Here is a 7,737-nt window from a genome sequence, read left to right as displayed (position 1 = left end):
TTATAGCCTTGGGGGTGGGGAAGGGGGTCTCCACCCACGTGGGGAACTCCCCCATGCAAACCCCCACTTTGCCATCCTCCCCCCACACACTCCCTTTCCTCCAGCCATGCATCGGCTGGGGGAAGGGATAAACATAAAAAAATTTGCATTTATTTAATTAAATTGCCCCTCCCAAGAGGGTGTTTCCGTGCGGCTTGCGGTTTTGAACACCCGGTTCGATTTACCATTCGCAGAGGACCCTATTTCCCGCGTGCGGCTCACACATTACGCGGCCAATAATTTAAATGCGAGAGATACCCTTTGTGCAGGGTTTACACGGCGTACGCAAGGTTAATATTTACGGTACGGATACGCGGAAATATTACATCTAATTGAAGGCCACAAGCAGCAGCTTCTTTTGCAAGAGGTACAATAGCCATTGTTGATCCAGCTGCTACTGCTATTGCATAGATAGTTGCATCTACTGATTTGGCATCATAATGGCTGAAGAAAGAGTTGTAACAAAGTCTTCATCTCATCGGTCAAAAAGGAAGAAGTAGTCGATGAAGAAGGTGGTTCTCCCATCTCGATGATGATCAGAAGTGATGCTTTCAGGTCGTGTTTGCCAGATGTTGCATAGGATACAATCTCTTATTAAAATCCAAGAAGCCTCTTTGAAAAATCAAGCAGTTTATTTGAATAATCAAGAAGCCTCTTTCAAAGAATACAAGAAGCCTCTTCAAAGATACAAGAAGCCTCTTTGAAGATTCAAGAAGCCTCTTTGAAAAATCAAGCAGCCTATTTGAATAATCAAGAAGCCTCTTTCAAAGAATGCAAGAATCCTCTTCAAAGATACAAGAAGCCTCTTTGAAGATTCAAGAACCCTCTTTGAAACTTTGAGAAGCCTCTCTCAAGATTCAAGAAGCCTCTTTCAAGAAGCCTCTACAGAAATCAAGCCTCTTTGAATAGTAGGATCATGTCCAAGCACCTCTCAACAAGAGACAAGGAATAGGATATCAAGGCAAGGGCCTCACACACCTCTCTTATATAGTTTTTCATACATACACGTTGGGTTATCTTTGGCTTTTTGCTTTTTAAAAAAGCATTAATATTTTTAATGCATTAGCTTTCCTTTTTATGTTTATGTAAAAATCAAATCCTTAAGTTTTTCTAAGCTTAAGATTTTGATTAGCTATTGATTTGTCATGCTGCCACCTTTGATTTCTGAAGACGCCACCTTGCTTCAAATAATATTTCCCATCCTTCTTGGAAATATGCCACCTTCCCTACGTTCAATGTTGGCCACCATATTTGTCGAAAGCTCTCTCAACCCAAAATTTTTGTTGACCTTTGAATTTTCCAACCAATAACCTTTTGCTTCTACATTCCTCAATGCAACACATGCATACATATGTACTTGTGCAGGATGAAGTATCGTAAAAATGATGCAATATTGACAATTGTAGAAAAAAAAAACTTAATGATTGAGCTACAAAATAAATATTATGAATCATAAAATTTCTCCTTCATAAAATCAAGAATTCTTTGTGCCACCTTGGAGCCTCCTCAGTCTTCTTAACAATCCCTGAAATATTCAATCCACACCCTTCAGACTCCAAAACCTTCCATTGTTGATGGTGTGCTCTGTCACCTTTTTCTGGTCGCCAACAAAGCACTAAACCACCATAGATAAGACAAATCCTCTCACCAAATAAGTTGAATTGCTCCCCTTGGGTCTATCTAAGTCTTTATAGATTGACATGATGCTACCCTCACCTTTTCCACCAGGTGCCCTTGCAACATATATCGATTCTGAGCCCCCCCATCATCATCCTATGTATTATTTAGTAACCAGACTATTATCATTATTGCAGTCGTGTCTTCCTTCTCTTTGAGCTTCACCATTGGTCTCAAATTTGACCATCAATTGTAACTTGCTAGAATGCAAGCACACAATTTTTTTGCATACTCCATAGTATATGGAGTACTTCAAATTAATACAATAGAGATCTTCCCCCTCATATTGTCTTGCCCTCTTCTACAATCCACTTCATCAACTTTTTGGTTGTAACACCACCTCCCACAAGCAAGCACATTGACACTAGATGACTGAGAGAAACAATATGAAGGATTCTCCTTTTGTACACTACGACCACTTGGTTTATTTAGGTAGCTCTAACTACATATCTCCAAAAACTCGCTAGTTTCCCATTTAAATTTCATAGTGACAGTAACCAACCTGAGCCTTAATCGAAGAAGTCTGCTTCAAGATCAAAAGTTTTGGGTCATATGAACTCCACCTCTTGAGTCTTTTAAAACTTATATTTTCTTCATAAATACGTGGTTTTTCATGCGATGTTTCCTAGTAGAAATATGCTTTGAAATAGAGCTTCGTGCTCATCCACTCATGATTCAAGGAAATATGCAATGTTGGATCCATGTGATGCAATTAATCAAATGATGTCCACACAAAAAATATGAATGCACTGAAGAAAATGTGCCTAGCCTATCTACATGTGCTCATGCATCATGTAAAATCCAAAAGAAAAAAGACACAACAAAAAACAAATTCCTAATTACATTGACTAATGATTTCAAATTTACTGGCGAAAAACTCCACCCTTAGGTTTGCAGTGGTGGATGCGTAGTGTCATGACAATGTGTGTAAGTCATGTCAAATTTTTCATAGGATATGGTTTGGTTTGTGTGAGAGCGGAATTTTGGTGCCGAGAAGTGCTTAAAAATAGCTAAAAATTATGAATATCAAGGGAAAAATACTCAACGTCGAAGGCGGCGGCTCGATCTAGGACGATTTTAAGTGCCAAAGTGCTTTAAAGGCGCCCGAGCGGCACTTGTTGATTTTTCATAATTTTTCAGACAGTCGTGCGGGTTGATACAAGTTACCGGCCAATGCGGGATGCCGAGCCGGACGCCCAGGATTTTTCAGAGCTTGGACGGGTTCCCACAGCCCCAGTATCCTTTACATTCAAGGCAGTATCAATGGAAAGCATGTTTATCCTTGTGGATAGTGGAAGCACTCACAGTTTTGTCAATAAATCAACCACCATTGATCGTTTGAAATGTACCCCTATGGCATTACACCACCCCTTGAAGGTCTAAGTAGCAAATGGAGAAGAAGAAATTAGCACACATGTATGTCCTACAGTTCCCTTATGCCTGGCTGAAAATTATGTGGCAATGGTTGATCTGATTGCCCTAGATATGGGCCCCATTGATATTGTCTTGGGCTATGATTGGCTGAAACAATCGGGGAAATTTGCTATGGACTTATCTCAGCTTTACATGGAGTTTATGATGCATGGACAGCCTATCCACCTAGAGGGAGTTCAAGATCATGCTAATTTTCAGCTCATTACAGCAAAGCAACTCAAATGGGAGTTTAAGAAATGCTCACAAATCTTTGCTTTGCAATTAAATAAGGACAACTCTGATCAGCCCCCTGCAATATCTCATGATTCAGCCTTGCAGGCCTTACTTGAGGAATATAATGACTTATTTCAGATGCCTACATCCCTCCCTCCCAAGAGACAAGTGGACCACCCACTTGACCTAGAGCCCCATTCCAAGCCAGTGAATAAACCCCCTATAGACTCTCCAAGTGTGAGCGTGAAGAGGTTGGAAAGCAAATCAAGGAGTTGTTGGAGATGGGTTTCATTGAACTGAGTTCTTCCCCCTATGCATCCCCTGTCCTCTTAGTCAAAAAGAAAGATGGCTCCTTTCGCATGTGCATTGACTACAGAGATTTGAACAAAATTACAGTGAAGAACCGCTACCCCCATCCCACGGATTTATGATTTGCTGGATGAGTTAAAAGGGGAATGCTTTTTTACTAAGATTGACTTGTGCTCTGGCTACCATCAGATTCGTATGTGGGCAGGAGATGAGGTCAAAACGGCCTTCAGGACTGATCGTGGACTTTACCATTTTCTTATGATGCCTTTTGGGTTGACTAACACCCTTGTCACATTTCAAAGCCTCATGAACAAAATCCTACAACCCTTTCTGTTCAAGTTCGTGCTTGTTTTCTTTGATTACATCCTCATTTACAACAAGTCATCTATGGAGCACTTGACAAACCTTTGGAGGGTGTTTGACATATTGAGAGAGCATAGACTCTTTGCTAAGGAGAGCAAATGCATATTCATGCATACATTTGTGGAGTACTTGGGACACATTATCAGCAAAAATGGTATATAGGCTAACCCGAAGAAGGTGCAATGTGTTAGAGATTGGCCCACTCCTTCCACCACCACTTCTTTGCGTGGCTTCCTTGGTCTCTCTTCATTCTACAGAAGCTTACTATGCCACCATTGCAGCACCTTTGACTGATTGCTTGAAAAAAGAGTCATTCTTTTGGGATGCCACTACGGATCATAGCTTCAAATAGTTAATGCACTTACTTTAGCCCCCATCCTTGTTTGCCCTGACTTCTCTAAGCTATTTACCATTCATTGTGATGCCAGTGGCCGGGGTGTTGGTGCAGTATTGTTGCAAGAGCATGGTGTGATTGCATTTGAAAGCCGCAAGCTTGATGAGAAGGAGATGCAAATGAATGTATATGACCAAGAGATGTTGGCCATCCTCCATGCTCTCAAGAAATGGCACCACTACTTGTATGGCAGCCGCTTCCAAGTAAAAAGCGACCACCGAGTCCTCTAGTACTTCTTGACTCAGTCTACTTTGACTCCTAAGCAAAGGCAATGGGTGGTAACCTTACAGAACTATGACTTTGATATTTCACACATGCGGCGCAAGGATAATATTGTGACTGATTCACTCTCTCGAATGTGGACATGCAAAGTGTCCTCTATCTCAAAATTGCACAGTGATTGGGTTGAAGAGCTCCAAGAGGCTTACTTGTTAGATGATCACTTCAGTCACACATTTTCGAAATTACAGCATGGGGTTATGGCTGAAAACTCCCAATATCAGCTCAAGCATGGCCTTATTTGGTCCCACTGCAAGATTGTCATCCCGCACACTTCTCCCTTCATGCAAAAGATCATGGAAGAGATGCATTCTTGCCCCACTACTAGTCACTTGGGTGTTTTCAAAACATATGACAAGATTGCCAAGATCTTTCATTGGAAAGGCTTATGGAGGGACGTCAAGGACTTTGTGACCAAATTTGTTCCATGCCAACAGAACAAGGATAGTACACTTAGGCCCGCTGGCCTCTTGCAGCCTCTCCCTATCCTTGAAGGGAAATGGACTCACATCACAATGGACTTTATCATTGGCCTTCCTACAACTAAGAAAGGGTGGAACATTATCTATGTGGTAGTTGATCGCCTCACCAAAGCTGCCCACTTTATCCCCACTAAGATCCAATATACTGCCTCTCATGTGGCCACTCAGTTTATGGAAAATGTATTCAAGCTGCATGGCTTACCATAAGTCATAGTACATGATCGGGATGCAAAGTTTATGAGCAACTTCTGGTAGACATTTTTCACCTCCATGGGGACCAAGCTTGCTCCATCCACTGCATACCACCCTCAGACTAATGGCCAAATTGAGAGAGTGAACAAACGGCGACTAGGGTTTAGACACCCCGTCACACTGACCACGGTATTTAAGGTGTGAGAGCCCCAGATTAGGGCAACTAGTTATTATCAAGATCATACTCTTCACCTTCATCTCCAGCTTCCATGGCTTCCTCCTCCCTTCGCTCTTTCTCTCTCTTCTTCTAGTCTTCTTCCTTCTTCTTCTTGCTCTCTTTCTCTCTCCTCAACTCTTCTTCTCTCTCCTCTCAGCTTCTTTCATTACAAGAAATTGATATCAATTTTCAATAGTTAGATTCATATCATCATTGATTTCATGGAAATAGATCTTGCAAGGGTTCTAGGCATAAGATGGATGTTTTGGGTTGATATGTTTATGAAAATGCTTAAGGCATTTGTGCATAATAGAGCAAGATTTGAGGGCTCCATGGTATTAAATAACATCTTGAGGGGGGTATGTGCTACCTTTAGGAGTATCTTCAAAACATGGACAAAAAACATGCCTATACATGAATGTTCTCAGTTTTTCTTTAAAAACAAGTGGGATTAGGAAGGATACATCTTAAAGGAACTAGATTTGCAAGATGTCTTGGGAAATATCAAATGGCCAATAGCTAGATAGGCACCCCTTCTATACATAGACATTGTATGGTCATATGTAAGTGAAGACAACAAAGAATAAGGAGACCATTTATTTTGTACCCACATAACTCTCTTGTGTTCTTCTTTTTCTCAACCCTCTTGCACTCCATAGATTTTCTTGTTTTGAAGCAGGGGGTCTACTAATGTTTGTATAACAGAGAAACAGAAAAAGGAGAGACTTGATGATTTGTTGGGATAGTGATATTTATGTGCTATCTCTATTGATCAACATGCTCCAATAGATTTTTTATAATAAAAACGACACGTGTTGATGATTTTTTGGCAAATCGAGATTCTCACTATAGTTTCATATGTTTTTTCAATATTGGAAGTTGTAGGACATCCATTTTATCATAGAAACCTTTTTGTGAGGTTTAAACATTGGTTGCAATAGTGACTAGCTTGCACTCGGAAGCTTCCAGAATACTCCTAACTTTGGATTGTATGCAGATTTTGATGACTTTTCATCTTTGAGGATTTTTCATACTAGTTTGTGCTCATTTTGTAGAGATATGCTAGCTAAATTTGATTTGTGATGTAATTTGCATATACTTGGTCTCAGGCTATTTTATGCTTAAAAGATAGCCAAAATACTTAAAACAACTTGCAAAAATTTCATATGCCTCTAAAAGTGCTAAAATATCATTTTCAAAGCTTGCTACGTTTGGTGTGTAAACATATTCTTGTGATTATTGCTTTTTCATCAAGTTTAGAGAATGCTTTTTTTAATATTGAAAAGCTTGATGGTAAGAACTTTTCATGTTGAAATGAGCAAATACACAATGTATGTCCAAAAAATGCAAGTGAAGTTGATTAATGTAATATTTCCATTTGAATAAAAATATTACTAGACCAACCTCCTACGCACCGTAAACTCATGAAAAGATTATCTCCAGTGCCGATAGTTGATCTATAGCCATACACGAGAAATGGTGTACTCCGCATTGGTCAACCGGGACCGAGGATCAAAAACCACATCATCTGTGGGGAAACATCCTCTAGGGAGGAGGTTAAGAGGATAATGATGGAATTATTGCAATTTGTTTTTATTTACCTTCCCCCAGTCGATGTGTGGCTGAGGGAAGGGGATGGGCTATTATGGGCAGCTTGAGGAGGTGGAAGGGAAGAAGCCATGCGAGGGGCCACATAGGGGGGAGGTCCCCTCTCCCCCAGACTATAAATACACCCTTCTAAGGGGGTGAAAGGAGGAGGACGGCGCCAGACTGTGGGAGGCATTGGAGCTGCAACAGGCTGCATAAGGCGTGAGAGGAGGGAGAGGTCGTTAGACTGCGCCAGAGGGTGGGAGGCTCAAAGCTGCTAGCTGAGACGTACGCCGCCGCCTGTGGCTTGTTTAGCCGCCACCAGCTTGACCGGTGTTGCTGCCGCTATTCTACCTCATGGCCGCCATCAAGATCCTCATCATCCACGTAGCCATTAATCCCCTTTTCTTCCACGTGGCCATCACACACCCCCCAGAAGCTTCTTAGAAGCTTCTTGGAATCTTCTAAGGGGGCTTCTCTAAGCCCCCCTTCCCATTGCATTCCCACACAAGCCATATTAGCCCCGGTTTTAAAACCCCCTTCCCGTGGAG

The sequence above is a fragment of the Lygodium microphyllum genome, chromosome 19 (assembly GCF_053477565.2).
Source record: "Lygodium microphyllum isolate KBCC chromosome 19, Lygodium_microphyllum_v1.1.10, whole genome shotgun sequence".
Lineage (NCBI taxonomy): Eukaryota > Viridiplantae > Streptophyta > Polypodiopsida > Schizaeales > Lygodiaceae > Lygodium > Lygodium microphyllum.
The sequence above is the reverse complement of the archived record's forward strand: the minus strand, read 5'-3'. Positions refer to the sequence as shown.